The sequence below is a fragment of the Miniopterus natalensis genome, chromosome 7 (genome assembly GCF_054644295.1).
Source record: "Miniopterus natalensis isolate mMinNat1 chromosome 7, mMinNat1.hap1, whole genome shotgun sequence".
In the NCBI taxonomy this organism is placed as follows: domain Eukaryota; kingdom Metazoa; phylum Chordata; class Mammalia; order Chiroptera; family Miniopteridae; genus Miniopterus; species Miniopterus natalensis.
Window position 1 is genome coordinate 26,259,461 of NC_142087.1, and position 15,948 is coordinate 26,275,408.

The following is a 15,948-nucleotide window of genomic DNA, read 5'->3' on the forward strand; positions in this document are numbered from 1 at the left end:
AACTACACACACAAAAAGAGCCTGTATCATTCTGGAAGGCTATCCTTAGGCACCCCCACATTTTCTTGGTCAGTCTTGCGATTTGGGGGTACAGGGAGGTAGCACTGAGAGGCCAATGAGTTGGCTTTGAAACATGGCTCTGCCACTGACAAACCCTAGAGATGTGGCAAAATCATTAAAATTCTCTGAGCCTCAGTGTTTTCATTCCTAAAATGAGACTATGTGTCTTTTACCTACCTCTCAGAGAATCAAATGGGACCATGTTTGTGAACATGCTTGTAGAAAGCATTTTCCCATTGTTCAAATAACCGTGACCAGTCTTAATCGAATGCTTTCCATGATGCACAGATTGCTTCACAAAGCAACACTTCATGGGAGAGAAATACTCTTTTTATACCCATATCACAGGTGCGTAAGCAAACAGAAAGGTCGTGAACCCCTGTCTCAAGCCCCTCGTTAGGGCTGCACCAGGATGCCGAGAATATACATCGTGAGCTCGGCAGAAACCAGCAATGTGTCCATCAGGGCCCCTAGTCGACCTCTGATGTGCCATATGGGGGAGCCCCGGGCCTAAGGGTTACTAGGTCTGTAAACACACTCAGAATTTTCCCAGGACAAAATTCAGTCTCCTCCGCACTAACAAGCTCTTCCTGCTCCTGGGGACACCTGTCTGGGGAAGAGCAGTCTCCCTGAGGAGGACACCTGGTGTCTTCACCTGCCCTCCAGCATCCATTCCCCATCTTCCAGGAGCTGGGCCGCAGCTCTGGACAGGCTGACTCCCCTCCCGAGGGAGGTGGGCATTCGGAACCTCCAACCTGGCCACAGCGATTGCTTCAAGGACGGGCGTGAGATCCAAACTGAATCGGCACTGGAGAGGAGCTGTTGCTTAGACTCCCCTTTCCCTGGAGGGTGAGAGAGAATGTGATACAGGCTCTGAGCAGGCCGCCAACTTTGCCACCAGCAGCTGCTTGAGCATGATGCCACCACAGAGGAAAACAAAGCCAGGAGGTGGAGAAAATAAGAGATCTCATGTCAGTACTGGATCTAGCCCTGCCTGAAGCAAACCTACCACTGGAGTGGTCAAAGAAATCCTCTTACTTGCTTAAGCCAGTTGGAGTTGTGCTTGCTCACTTGCTATCAACAGTTTAACTAAATACCTGTAAAATGGGACTTGTTCAATATTTTGCTCTCCCTTGACTCATGGGAAAGACATTGTGTTCTTTCCCAATGAACTACCAGCTGGTTCTCCAAAGGCCACCAGACCACAATTACTTTTTAGCTTACGCCTATGAGACAGGAGGTGTGGGTCTGTAAATTAAGCGCATACACATGGAGCAATAAATCTCCACCACTTGGGTACCATAAAGGTATCAATGTAAATAGATAGATGTAAATAGATAAATATCAATGTAAAAAAAATCAATGTAAATTGAGAGCGAGTTGATTACCATTCTGAGTTACTGGTCTAATCTTCTTGAGATGCTTCTACTGTAGGTGTATATGAACCCGGATCCACAGACTCAGATGTGTGAACATCACGTTATTTTATTTCCTTTACTTTGACTCCAAGGTCCCATCCCAGCGTGGTGGGTCTGCCATGCAGATACCTTCTTCCCCTTCCCCTTTAGATTCTGCCCCTGGCAAAGGGCAACAGAATCCTCACTGCTCTCTGAGCCTTGAGTCTCTGTGCCCCTCCCCAGCTTTGGAACCCCCTGCTCTCCCCAAGCTCCTGCAACCCATCTGTGTCTTCCTCATGCATGAGTTTAGGTTCTCTTTGAAGATGGCAAGAGCGTGCCTTCAGAACTTTGTTCCTAGACCTCCCAAAGACAAGAAAGTCTGAAGGAACATCTACTGATTGGTACTGCTAGGACAGAACACAAGTTAATATCTTTAATATATATATATATATATATATATATATATATATACACATATATATGTATATTGATTTCAGATAGAGGAAGAGAGAGGGAGAGAGAGAGATAGAAACATCAATGATGAGAGAGTCATTGATGGGCTGCCTCCTGCATGCCCCCCACTGGGATCAAGCCCACAACCCGCGGGCATGTGCCCTGACTGGGAGTCAAACCGCGATCTCCTGGATTCTAAGTCGATGCTCAACCTCTGAGCCACGCCCTGCCAGGCATAAATTAATATCTTAATAATTTTCCTACCACAAGGCTTCTCAACAATGAACTCATCATTGTTGCCTGTCCACAATGCAAGGCTCTGAGACTGAGGCATATTTACTGGTCTATGCTAAATGTTAACATGGGGGCCCCAAGTGAGAAAATTACTCTCTTTTTCATTGTTTCTTTTTTCTTTTTTGGTGAGTTTTCACCCAAGGATATTTCTTCCATTGATTTTTAGAGAGAGTGAAAGGGAAGGAGAGAGGGGGAGAGAGAGAGAGAGAAACATCGATGTGAGAGAGACACATTGATTGGTTGCCTCCACTTTCACCCTGACTGGGGACGGGATTGAACCTGCAAGCCAAGCACAGGCCCTTGACTGGGAATCGAACCCTTGACTCTTCAGTGCACCAGCCGATGCTCTAACCACTGAGCAACACTGGCCAGGGCTTTTTAATTCTGTTTTGATCCTTCTGATTAGGTCTAGGAGAAAGTCCTAGCTTATTGCTAATAGATCTTTAACACCTTCCTAACACTCACTAAACTCCTTTCAATGAGCAAGCCAACTTCAGACTTTCATTCTCTGGTAGGCAAGCAGTGGGTACCTGGCTGACATTTAACAACATCATTTTGTAGGTCTATGTATCTATTTTCAGCTTTCCCTCTGTTTATGACAAGTGATATTGGCTTCTGTTTCTAGTACTGCTGTAAAATTTCCTTTTAAAATACATTTATTTAATGATGACTTATTTGAAGATGAGTATTAAGTGGGTAATATGCGTTAGTCTAGATTGTCTAAGATGCGGGCACTAGGAAGGGATTAAACAAGCAGGACATTAGGGGATATGCCTGAGAAAATGGAGAGGGAACCTGGAGGAATTTGGAGAGCTGTGAGGCCAGGAAAGGCCCCAGTGAAGGAGAGTGGGGAAGGGAGGGAGGGGGTTTGGTGGAAGTGTCTTCCACTGCTGGGGGGGGGGGGGGCTAGAATCTGTCTCAGTATCCCTACTGTGCTTAGTCACTGGCAGTGGTCCTGGGGCTAGAGGCATCCTCCAGGAATCTTTTAGAAATGCAAATTCCCAGGCACCATCCTAGACCTGCCTACTGAGTCAGAAACTCTGGGCTCAGAACTGTAGGTTTTAAAAGCCCTGCAGGTGATTCTGATAATCATGTGGAGCTGAGAGCCGAAGTACAATATGTACCTACACTTTCTAACTTTCTGTTCACTCTTCCTCCCCTGCAACCCCCACAGCTTGGCTTTTGTTCTCAGGGCTTCCTCAGCCCTTCACCTCCCATCTGCATTCTTTACCACCGAGGTCGAGGTCTTACTCATCAGTGTTAAATTTCATGACCTTCAAAGTCAGATGTACAACCCACACCTTCCTTAAGGTTCCAGATTCCCCCGGATCCAGTTGTTTACATGGTATCTGCATCCGAATGTCTCCTAAAAGTCCCAGTAAGTCTGAAAAAAGCCTCGATGTTCTCTAAATCTCTCCTTCCCCATATCCCTGCGCCAGACTTCCCCAATAAAGGAATTAGGGGAATTCCTAACTCAATACATTGAATTAGGCAATAAATGGCAATTATTTAGCAGCCCAGCAAGACACCTAAAAGTCATCCTAGATTCTTCCTGTCTCTCCCCATCTGTCACCCCCTAATTCCTCTTGGCTGTGTCATATATGGACAGGTTTGGGGGTTAGGACATGGGCATCTCTGGGGAGAGCATTCTGCCCACCACACCCTCCTTGGGAGGTGAAACAAAACTCTCTGCTCCTTCAGTGAGGACAGTATGGAACAGGTGAAACACAGGAGTAACTTGAGTGGAGAAACCTGACAAACAATCTCTCGAGATCGGCATCCGCAGTGATAAGTCGTGGGGCTAACACACACCGTGGCTAAGACGTGATGAGAGCCGCACTTTACCTCTGTGGTCTTCCTCCTGCACACCCATAACCCTAATCTGGACAAAAACCTCATATACATTCCAAGTGAGGGACGTTTTATAAAATACCCACGTGTACTCCTCAAAACCGACAGTGTCATAAAAAATAAGGAAAGTCTGAGAAACCATCACATTCAAGAGGAGCTTAAGCAGGATAGAGAAATAGATCCTGCAAAGCTGTGTGGGGTGAGGTTCCTTAGAAGCAGAGTGGAAAATGGGAGTTCTTGTCTAATTCCTTTATTGGGGCGGTGCTCGCAGGAAAACCCTTTAAGGGAGTGAGGGGAGCCGGACTCCGCAGGGGGAAAAACCAAACAAGGATGTGGTTTCAGGTGAAGTCACTCTCAGCCTGATCTCTGGGGGGCTCAAAAGTATAAATTGCAACATTGTGAATGTCTGCCTTGAGGCAGGGGAACTGGGCTTTTGTACCCCATAACAGCCAGCATTGCCTGTGACCACCCCAGTGTGTTTGAGGCCTGGGGCGGGGGAGGGGGGAATGAAAACTGTGGGGCAGCTCTAATGGCCCAAAGACCAGGGCTGGATAAAGCTGCAGGTGTGAGCTGTTAGCAACAGCACCTGCGGCAGCCGTGGGACAGTAAAAGGGATCCCAGGGGTTCTGGGCAGGGCACCAATCGCATCTGCTGCTAAAGATGACTAATTCTTTCCATGATTTATGACAAACCTGAAAATCTGCCTTGCATACACACCTATGACAACAACTAAAATGTACAGTCACACTGACCAGGATGTTTTCCAAATGCTGGTGAAGACAGGGAGCAGTCAGAACTCTCTTACTTTGCTGCTCAACCACTTAGGATAAATATTTGGCTGTACCTACTAAAGTACCTACTACATATGACGAAACAATGACCAAGCAATTGCCCTCCTGAAAGTGTACCCGATAGCTGTGACAACTCTGTGTGGTGCCAGTTGGGGTACTGGAAATATCGAGGGGAACACTATGTAAACTGTATGATTATCTAACCACTAAGAAACCAATACATAATAATTTAAAAAGCTAAAAAACGGTGTAGCCAGTAGAAGGGAGTGCCATGTCCACCAAAAAACTTGTAATGATGTCAGCAGTAAAAAGGAATGTACTGCCCTGGCCAGCTTGGCTCAGTGGTTAGAGCGTTGGCCTTTGGGCTGAAGGGTCCAGGGTTCAATTCCAGCCAAGGGCACGTACCTCGGTTGCAGGCTCGATCCTTGGCTCCAGTCAGGTGCGTGCAAGAGGCAATCAATGACTGTGTCTCTCTCACATCGATGTTTCTCTCTCTCTCTCCCTTCCCCTCTCTCTGAAAAGCAATGGAAAAAATATCATCAAGTGAGGATAAAAAAAAACAAGCAGAATGTACTATTGATGGGTATTAAAGGAATTTGAGTGGAAGAAGCCAGCCTCCAATGGTTATTACATACTGTACAATTCCATCTATATGACATTCTCAAAAAGACAAAGCTGTAGTGATGGAGACTGCATTGGTGATTGTCAGGGATTAGGGGTGAGGCCTAGTAGGGAGTTCTTGGGGTGATGAGACTGTATCTTAATTGTTTGGTGGTTGTATACATCTATACACATGTTAAAACTCATGAATGGTACACCAAAAAGTCATTAAGTGGATAAAAATAATGTTTAAAAAAGATATGTGTACAAATGTTCATAGCACTTTATTTATGACAGGCTAAAGTGTCCATTCAGGAGAATAGGCATGTGCATCGTGATATGTTTATACTAAGAAACCTTGCTCAGCACCGAAAAAGAACTACTGATATGTGCGACAGGATGCATGAATCCCACAGAATATTAAGTGAAAGAGGCCAGACCACAAGAGAGACCACATTGTATGATCCCATTTATATAATGTTCAAAAACAGGCAAGAGGAATCTAAGATGATGCAAGCAGGATGGTGACTGGGAGGGGACGTAAGGATACACTGTGGGGCACTAGAAATGTGCTCTCTCTTGATCTGGGCGGGGACTTCATGGACATATTCATTTGTAAGAGTTCATTGAGCTCTATACTGCAGATTTGTGCTTGGACTTGTATAAGTGATACCCCAGTGTTTTACAATGCTTACCAAATCTAAGGAATTCTCTTCATCTGCTTTGTGTATGTCTAGGTGATGTACAAAAGTGCTGAACTTCACTGTGGGATGTTGGTTCCTTGAAAGCAGGCTTCCTATCTTCACTTGACAAACATGGACAGGGCACCATGCTAGGCTCTGTCAACCCAAGAGAGCCAAGACTTGGTCTCTGCCCTCAGTAAATATTTGCTGTCGCTAACAAGGGGGATGATGTTATTTGGAATGCACCAAATTCCAGATTACCTGTTTTGTGTGTGTGTGTGTGTTTGATTTTTGGTTTTAATATATTTTTATTGATTTCAGAGAGAGGAAGGGAGAGGGTGAGAGAGACAGAAACATCAGTGATGAGAGAGAGTCATTGATCGGAGCCCACAACCCAGGCATGTGCCCTGACCGGGAATCGAACTGTGGTCTCCTGGATCCTAGGTTGATGCTCAACCACTGAGCCATGCCGGCCAGGCCCAGGTTAGGTTTTTAAAAGGACCTATAATATCACCTTTGGGAAAAGATTAGACCTTACTACAGACCACTTCTAAAGGAAAAATTTTACATGGCCTATGCAAAAATATGGATCAGAATTCATACCAGAATGATGAGAGGAGTGAGGGGTTTGTGTGCCATTTAGCTTCTCCTAGAACTTTCTGGGAACATACTGTTCCTTCTTTTTTGTCCCCATGTTAGTTTGATTTATGCTTGCTTTATCTTATGCCTTCATGTTCTTCAGAAAAAGTTTCCAAATAAAAATGTAAGTTTGTTCCTTGTAAGAAAAATGCTAAACCTTGACTCACTTATTTAAGGTTATTTACATGCTAGGTTTGCCTGACATTCTGATATGATTTTTACATTTGTCTTTTTCCAAGCCCCCAAATACATCAGCCTATCCTTGATATGTGGCTGATCAGAATTAAGATGTACGGTAAAATTACCAGATCTTAAGGACTTAGTTCAAAAAGCATAATGTAAAATATCTCAATAAATCTGTCTATTGATTACATGTTGAAAGGATAATATATTGGGTCAAATAAAATATACGAAAATTAATTTTACCTGTTTATTTTTTCTTTTCTTTCCTTTATTTTGTGATATGGTACCAGAAAATGTAAAATGACATCTGTGGCTCACATTTGGTTCCTTGGACAGCACTACTCTAGATCAAAGAGAGATCTGTGAACATTGTGAAGACTGTCTAACTTCTTCCCTCCTTATGTCTTGGCCATTTAACTCTCCCTTCAATTATTTTAAAACCTCATCACGCTTCATATATGTGTGTATATAAACTAGCTAGAGTTCATTTCTATTTTTTTGCCACAATTAAGTTATAGGATGTTGCAAGGGTTCTGAAAAGGATTGAGTCATCTTGGGTTCCTACCACTCAGAGAGGGAGACCATGTAGGGATTGAACACATGTATTTATCCCCACTCACCCCTAAATCCACTAAAATAACCACATAGGGATTAAAACAAAACAAAACAAAACAAAACACAAGCAAACCCTGTTAGGACACAGAAAACAGGAAAAGCGATAACATGCAGACAAGTGATGTCAACACCACTGTGAAAGACAGAAAGGAGACAGTGGGAATGGACTTAGTAGATCAGAGAAAGCTATAACCAAATGCTGCAGTATCACTTACTTTATTTAGCAAAACCTCAAAACTGACCAAATCCACCTTTCCACCTGATCTGGTTTGTGCCCATGGAGCAGAACAAGCTGGGCAAAAACTCTTTAAATCACTGTCAAGAGCTTCCGTTGGGGCTCATGCTGCCCAGGAGTCATCCTCTACTTCCCCTGTCCGTTTGCTCCTATTCTCCCAGGGGGCTGTTTCATACCTCCCCCTTTCTCCTCAGACAGCCCACCCCTCCTTCTCACCTTCAGCCCCAACCGACGGGCTTAGCCTGTAGCTTCCACACACTCCCACGGCCACATCTAATGTGCCTTATCATCTGCGCTCACACGCTCCGTTACCACAGGTGCTCTAAATACTATTCATGCTCGTACATGAAGCCAGGGCCTCTCCCTGTACATCAGATCCCTTCCTTTCTCGCTTATCCAAAGAAATCACTCCAGTGTTCCCTTCCCTACTGGGTCACTCTCATCTGGACAGAAATATGCTGTTGTTGCTCATGCCTTAAGCAACAAAGCAAAACAGAAGATTCTCTTAATATCACTTTAACTTTCATCTACTATGCAATGTCTTCACGTTGCAACTAAACTCCTCTGAAGGTTGTCTGTGTTACTATCTTCAGTTTCTTTCTGAGTTCTCTCTGAAATCCACTCCAATCTGGCTTTCACACCCACAGAGAAAACGCCCAAAATAGTCCTTTTCATGATTGCCAAGAACCTCCACATGGAGAAATCCTGGATTTCTAAGGGAGAAATCTCAGCCCTCCTCTTTCTAGAACTGTTAGCAGTTGACGCAGTTGATAACTCTCTTCTCCTTCCCCAACTCTTGGGACATCTTGTCTCTTGGTTTTCTTTCCACTTCACTGGCCATTCTCTTCAGGCATCTTTGCTGGTTCTTTTTTAAATTTTATTTTTTAATATGACTTTATTAATTTCAGAGAGAGGAAGGGAGAGGGAGAGAGAGAGATAGAAACATCAATGATGAGAGTCATTGATTGGCTGCCTCCTGCATGCCCCCGACTGGGGTTCGAGCCCGCAATGGGGGCCTGTGCCCGGACCGGGAATCAAACCGCGATCTTCTGGATCCTAGGTCGATGCTCAGCCTTTGAGCCATGCCGGCCGGGCACCTTTGCTGGTTCTTCATCTTCAACCACTTCATGCTGGAGTGCCCATGACTCTGTCTTTGGTTTTTTTCTACACTTATTTCCTTGGTGATGTTATCCAATCATATGATCTCAAATGCCATGTCTATAAAAACTCTCAAATTTATATATCCAAACAGACCTCAATCTTAAATTCCAGGCTTGTGTATTAAAATGCTTACTCAACATTGCCTTTGAGATGTCTAAGTAGACAATTCACATTTACTATGTGAATGTTGACCCATTGACCTTTGCCCACAAGGTCCTGTATCCACAACCTTTCCCATTTCAGTGGACAGTGACCTGATTCTTCTAACTGCTCAATCCAAACACCTTGCAGTCACCCTCAATGGTCCCTTTCTCATACCCCACACCCCACTCATGTGCAAATTTTGTTAGTTCTATCTTTAAAACATACCTAGAATTCACCCTCCTATCATCTCTGCTGCTGCCACCCAGGAGCAAGCTACCACCATTTCTTCTCTGGGTTACTGAAATAGCATCCTGAACCCCCCCACGGTCTATTCTTTACCCAGCTGCCAGAGTGATGTCTTAAATGATAAATCAGACTGTGCCAGCTGTCTTCTGAAAACCCTGCAATGGCCCCCATTCCATTTAGAATAGAAGCCAACATCCTTCCCGTGTTCTACAGGGCACTAAATGATTTGGCTCCACCATTACCTTTCTGATCCCCTCTCTTATCATTCTTTACCCTGACCATTCCACCCTAGCCACATGGTCCTTGTTATGATCCAAATATATCAGGCATGATCCTCCTCGGAGCCTTTACACCTGCTGTTCCCTCTGTCTGGAACACTTCTCTTTCAGATGCCCACATGGCTCCTTTTTCAGCTCCTTCACATCTTTGCTCAAAAGTCAAGAGGCCTACCCCGATCATGTTACTCATAATCTGACCTTCTCCCCTCACTGGTACTACTAATCCTCCTACCCTGCTCTGCTTTTCTTAACACTTTCTAACACATAATACAAGCTATCTATTCATGTTTATTTGCATTATATATTTTCTCCACAAGAATCCCTTAAGGCAAGTTTTTTCTCCATTTTGTTCATATACATTTATGAACAAATACCTAAATACCTAAAACAGTACTCGGCACATGATAGGCACCAAGCAAATATTTGTTGAATGAATGTATGAATGAATGAAGAATGAAGACTGGACTTAATGAGAAATCACCAGAGAATTTTTATTTGTAGAATCAATCTATCAGTGAGCTTGGGGAGTACGAGGAAATGAAGAGAGACTCCCAAGTATGAGCAGTATCAATCTTGGTTGAGGAGAGGGAAAAATTAAAATAGTTCACTGACCATGAACTTTATGTCATAGGAGGAGACTTCAACACATTACCTTCAACAATAATAGACCAATAGGGAAACAGAGGACTTTAACAACACTATAAACCATTAGACCAAACAGACATATCACACTCCACCTTACAACAGCACAACATACATTTTTCTTAAGTGACTTCCTGAACATTCTCCAAAAGATCGTATGCTATGCTACAATACAAGTCTTCATGAATTTTAAAAGATTGAAATCATACAAAGTATCTTTTATGACCACAGTGGAATGAAGCGAAAAATAAATAACAAAAAGAAAACTGGAAAATCCACAAATATGTGTACATTAAACAATAAAAAACCAATGTGTCAAAGAGGAAAAGTCACAAGGGCAATTAGAAAATACCTGAGATAAATGAAAACAAAAATACAACATACCAAAATGTAAGGGATTCATTGAAAGCAGTGCTAAGAATGAAATTTATAGTTGTAAAGGTATACATTTAAAAAAGAAGAAAGGTCTCAAATTAACAATCTAACCTTACACTGAAAAGAAGAGCAAACTAAACCCAAACCTAGAAGAAAGAAGGAAATAAGAAAGATTAAGGCAGGGATAAATAAAGAATAAAAAATCAGGAAAAAACAAAAGTTGTTTCTTCATACAGATCAGTCCAAATCTTTAGTTAGATTGACTAAGAAAAAGAGATAGAAGACTCAAACCATTAAAATCAGAAATGAAAGTGGGGATATCACTACTAATTATACAGAAATAAAAAATGATTATAAGAGTATACTATGAATGTTTATATGCTAATAAGTTGGATAAACTAGATGAAATAGACAAATTCCTAGAAACACACAACCTAGCAAAACTAAATTATGAAAAAATAGAAAATCTGAATAGATTTATATTAAGGAGATCAACTCAGTAATCAAGGCCTCCCAACAAAGAAATGCCCTGGACCAGATGGCTTCACTGGTAAATTCTACCAAACATTTAAAGAAGAGTAAACACTAATCCTTCCCAAACTCCGCTAAAAATGAAAGAAGAAGGAATACTTTCTAACTCACTCTAGGAGGCCAGCATTACCCGGATATCAAAACCAGACAAAGGCATTACAAGGAAAAAAATTTGCAGACCAATATCCCTGATGAATATTGACACAAATATCCCCAATAAAATACTAGCAAATTGAGTTCAGCAGCACATTAAAAAAGATTATGTGCTTTGACTAAGTGAGATTTATTTCTGGAATGCAAACTTGATTCAATATATGAAAATCAATCAATGTAACATACCACATTAATAAAGGAAAAACCTACATGAGCATCTCAATTGCTACAGACAAAGCATTTGACATTTTAAACACCCTTTATTGATTAAAAAATTAATAAACTAGAAATAGAAGGAAACTTCCCCAACACAATAAAGGCCATATATGAAAACCCATAGTTAACATAATATTCAATGGTGAAGGCAGAAAGCTTTTCCTCTAAGATTCAGAACAAGACAAGGATGCCCACTTTTGCCATTTCTATTCAATATAGTACTGAAGTCCTAGCCAACAGCAATTAGGCAAGAAAAAGAAAAGGCATCTAAATTGGGAGGAAAGAAGTAGAATTATCTCTGTTCACAGATAACATGATTTTATATGTAGAAACCCCTGAAGATTCCACACAAAATAAAACAGAGCTAATAAATTTAGCAAACCTGCAGGATGCAAAATCAAGATACGAAAGTCAGTTGCGTTTCTATGTATGAACAATGAACAATTCGAGAAAGGAATTAAGAAAACAATTCCACTTACAGTAGCATCAAAAATAATAAAATGACTTACAAATAAACTTAACAAAGGAGGAAATTGGAAGCTCAAAACATTGCTAAAAAAATTACAGAAGACATAAATAAATGGAAAAACATCTCCTGTTTATGAATCAGAAGCTTTAATATTGTTAAGGTGACAATATTACCCAAAGTGATCTGCAGGTTCTATGTAATCCCTATCAAAATCCAAATGGCATTCTTCACAGAAATAGAAAAACCAGTCCTAACAGCCATATGCAATATCAAGGGATCCAGAATAGCCAGAATAATTTTGACAAATAAGAGCAAAATTGGAGGACTCAGATGCTCTGATTTCAAAACTTACTGTAAACCTACAGTAATCAACACAGTGTGGCTCTTTTTGGCATAAGGACAGACATATAGACCAATGGAGCAGAACAGAAAGGCCAGAAATAACCCACCACACCTAGGGTCAATGATTCCCAACAAGGGTGTCAAGTTCACAACAAATGATGTTGAGAAAATTGGGGAATAGATAGTCTTTTCCACAAATGTTGCTGAGAAAATTGGATATCCCACATGCAAAAGAATGAAGTTGTAATATTATCCTATACCATTTATAAAAATGAATTAAAGACCTAAGTGTAAGAACTCTAATAAAAATTCTTAGGAAAAAACATAGGGGAGAATCTTCATGACTTTAGAACCTAAACCTGAAGATGACTGATGGGAACCCGTTGTATTAGCCACCTGTAGAGCTCAGTGCAGGGCTCCATATTTGCTTTTTAAATAGTCATAATGGTGCATTACGGGGTGCCAGGTGGTGTGCTATTTCTGCAATTATTGGGTGCTGAGATTGTAACATTTGCACAAAAGTTGGTCACTGCCGTAAATTCAGCTGACAGCCTCCACCTTATTCCCAAACAAACCGCCCCTCTGGGCCTCCTTTCTTTCTTAGCCCTGTCCCATGCAACCTTCTAATTCATTGTTTTATGTCTCTGCCCTCACCTATTAGTGTGGTGCCCACCACCTATTTCACTTTAAACCTACCGATGTGTTCCCATTAATACCTCCCACTAGAGTACTTCTGATTAATGTTTTCTAAGACAGAAGTGACTTGGAAACCAGCTCTCCCATAATAGCGGTGAGGACCTGGCCCTGATTCAAGCCCACATAACACAAGCCAAACCACACACTCAGTGGTGAAGGCATTTTTCAAGTCGCACCCTTGTCTGAGTGAGGGTGGAACGAGCATTAGGTGACCATGTTGATCAAACATGGGGAGATGACTGTACTCCCCTCCACTTACTTTTCATTTCTTGGTTATTCTCCAAGCCGCCTTTTTGATGTTTTCTCTTACTTAGAAGAGGCTGAAGGGACGAAAGGCGTAGGGTAGAATGCTATTCCAAAGAGTTTGGGGCTTTAACCTATAGAAATGGGGAGCCACTGAGATGTTTTTAAGAAAGTCGGCTTCATATTTTTGTCTTAGAAAGTAAGTTCAATCTGATGGCAGAGGTTATACCTCCCAGTGATTTTACATAAGAAGATTATCATGCAAGCAATGAATTTCAAAATGACTTCAACTTTTGGAAACAACTCATTGAGGGTGGGGTATCCTGAAGCTCCCAGACCTCCAATACACCTGAGTTTGAGCTGATTTGCTTCTAAGGCTTCCTGTTTTAATGTCACCACTAGCCCCTTCTCCAGCTCCCATCAGAACTGACACTGAAGGGACAGGAGCTGTGAATGTAACACCATTGTCCCCTCCAGGAGCGCAGTGGTCACTCTGGTCACATCTGGGCCAGTCTAAAGCTGAGAGGGATGGAAGCTGATGTGATCTCAGGATACTAAGACACTAGAATAGAGTAAAGGCAGATACACAGGTTTAGAAGTTCTGGCCTAAAAAGAAATTTGTGTTAAATTAATCATGCTTCTTAACCTTTGTCCCACCCTGATAAACATTAAAAAAGGGGTATTTGTATAGCTCACTGGGAATAACTTGAGGAACTTAGATAATGGAGTTTGTGGATAATAATTATTCACATTTTCTTTATATAATATTCTTATAAAAATAAAAACAAAAAATCTATACTATAAATTATTAGAAGAAAAATAAAAACTTGTGGCAGATTTAAATATTAAATTTGTATAAAATTTTCTGATAACATGTCTAATTTAATTTAACGAAATACTAGACACAGGGAAAGGAAATAATGATGCACTTCATAAGCACTGCATTATAAAGTGGAAGCCGCCATGTTGTAAATAAAACTGTAATTAAGTTGGCACCATTTAAAAGAAAAAAACTAGAGCTTGCTTCTCTGAGTCTAACTTTTTAATATCAAGTTTTATGTTTAAAATGTCTGCACATAATTCCTGATCAAGATGTTTTAAATGATAATCTCTTCAATTCCTGATAGTTACCACGGAGAAAAAACTTTCTTGGTGCAAGAAGTAACGATAAAATGTTAAACCATTTTTTCAGTTCATAACTTTACATAGGATTTTGCAAAGAAATCGGTCATGTGTATAGATATGAGCACAAAATGTGTGTGCCACTTGATTAATTTTCACACACACCGAGTACCAGCCACCAGATCAAGCACCAGAATGATACCAGCATCCAGAAGTCCCATTTGCCTTCTCCCAGCGAGTACTCTCTCAGCTCTCTCAACAAGGTGACCGCCATGCTTACTTCTGTAAGTGGGATTTATATAGATAAAATTGCACATGTCTTTTGGTGCTCACATATGTGCAGTTCTGTTGGACTTGGATTTAGGGGTGTAGTTACTGAGTCATAGGGTTTGAACCGGTTCATCTCCAGCAAATACAACTAAAGTGGCTCGAATGACACTCCCACCAGGAGTACAGAGCGTTCCAGCTGTTCCACGACTTTGTCAACACATGCTATTGTCAGTTAAAGCCATTGTTTTTTTAACAATGATTTATAAATTTACAGCAGTCAGGAATTATATTGAAAGGATCTAACAGCTCTTTTCTTCCATTAACAATGGTAATGCTGACATTTTTTCTGACAATGTGACTGGATTTTGAATCTGAAATAACTCAGTCACACCAAGTATTTGGAAACAACAAAGAAACTCGAATCCGCAAGTGTGGGCAAGCACCGTTGAGAGGTGAGAGTGCTCATGCTGGGATGTCACCAAAAGGCCCATTTAGCTGCAAGCAAACAGACATCTCCTAAATTTGTGAGGACAAGGATTCAGGGCCACTGCCCCCAATGGTGGTGACAGGAGTCCTCTCCCTGCCCCCTGGATAGTGAGTACTACGACTCATGGAGAGGCCACTGGAGACTCACTGGCTAGGACACTGGGACATGCATTATCACCACATGCTGACCTGGGTGGAGTCATGCTACTAATTAATCATCTCAACCAGTAAGCCAAGGAGGAATGGGACATATCACTGTCCCCACTGTACAAAGGAGGAAACTGAGGCCTCAAAACCTAAGGGAGTGTCCTCTGAGTGAAGCCAGAAGTCCTGCTTCACATCTCTTTGTTGCAGCAGAGTTTGGCTCAAAGAGGCCAATTTCTGAGAACAGTATCCTGAGGAAGGGCTGCAGGGCTCTCCTACTAAAGGGAGGCATGGAAGATCCCAAAACAGAGCTGCAAAGGGCCACATGAATGGGCATGTGTCTCAGACGTCCTTTCAAGGGAACATCCCCACGAGGCAAATGCTGTTCCCTCAGAGCCTGCTTAGAGGCCCTGTCCATTTTTCTGCTCTCTTCTGTTTCTCTCTCCTCTCCCATCCAGGTATCTTCTCATATCGCCCTCCCTCTCTAGCCTCTCCCCTCCCTTTTTTTTTTAAGTAGCTAAATATGGAATTGGAAGATTCTAAATATACACATTATCCTGGTATCTACTGACTAAAGATATATGTTCTCTGTTTTAAATGTTTAAACCAGGCAAATTTAATCTTTTATG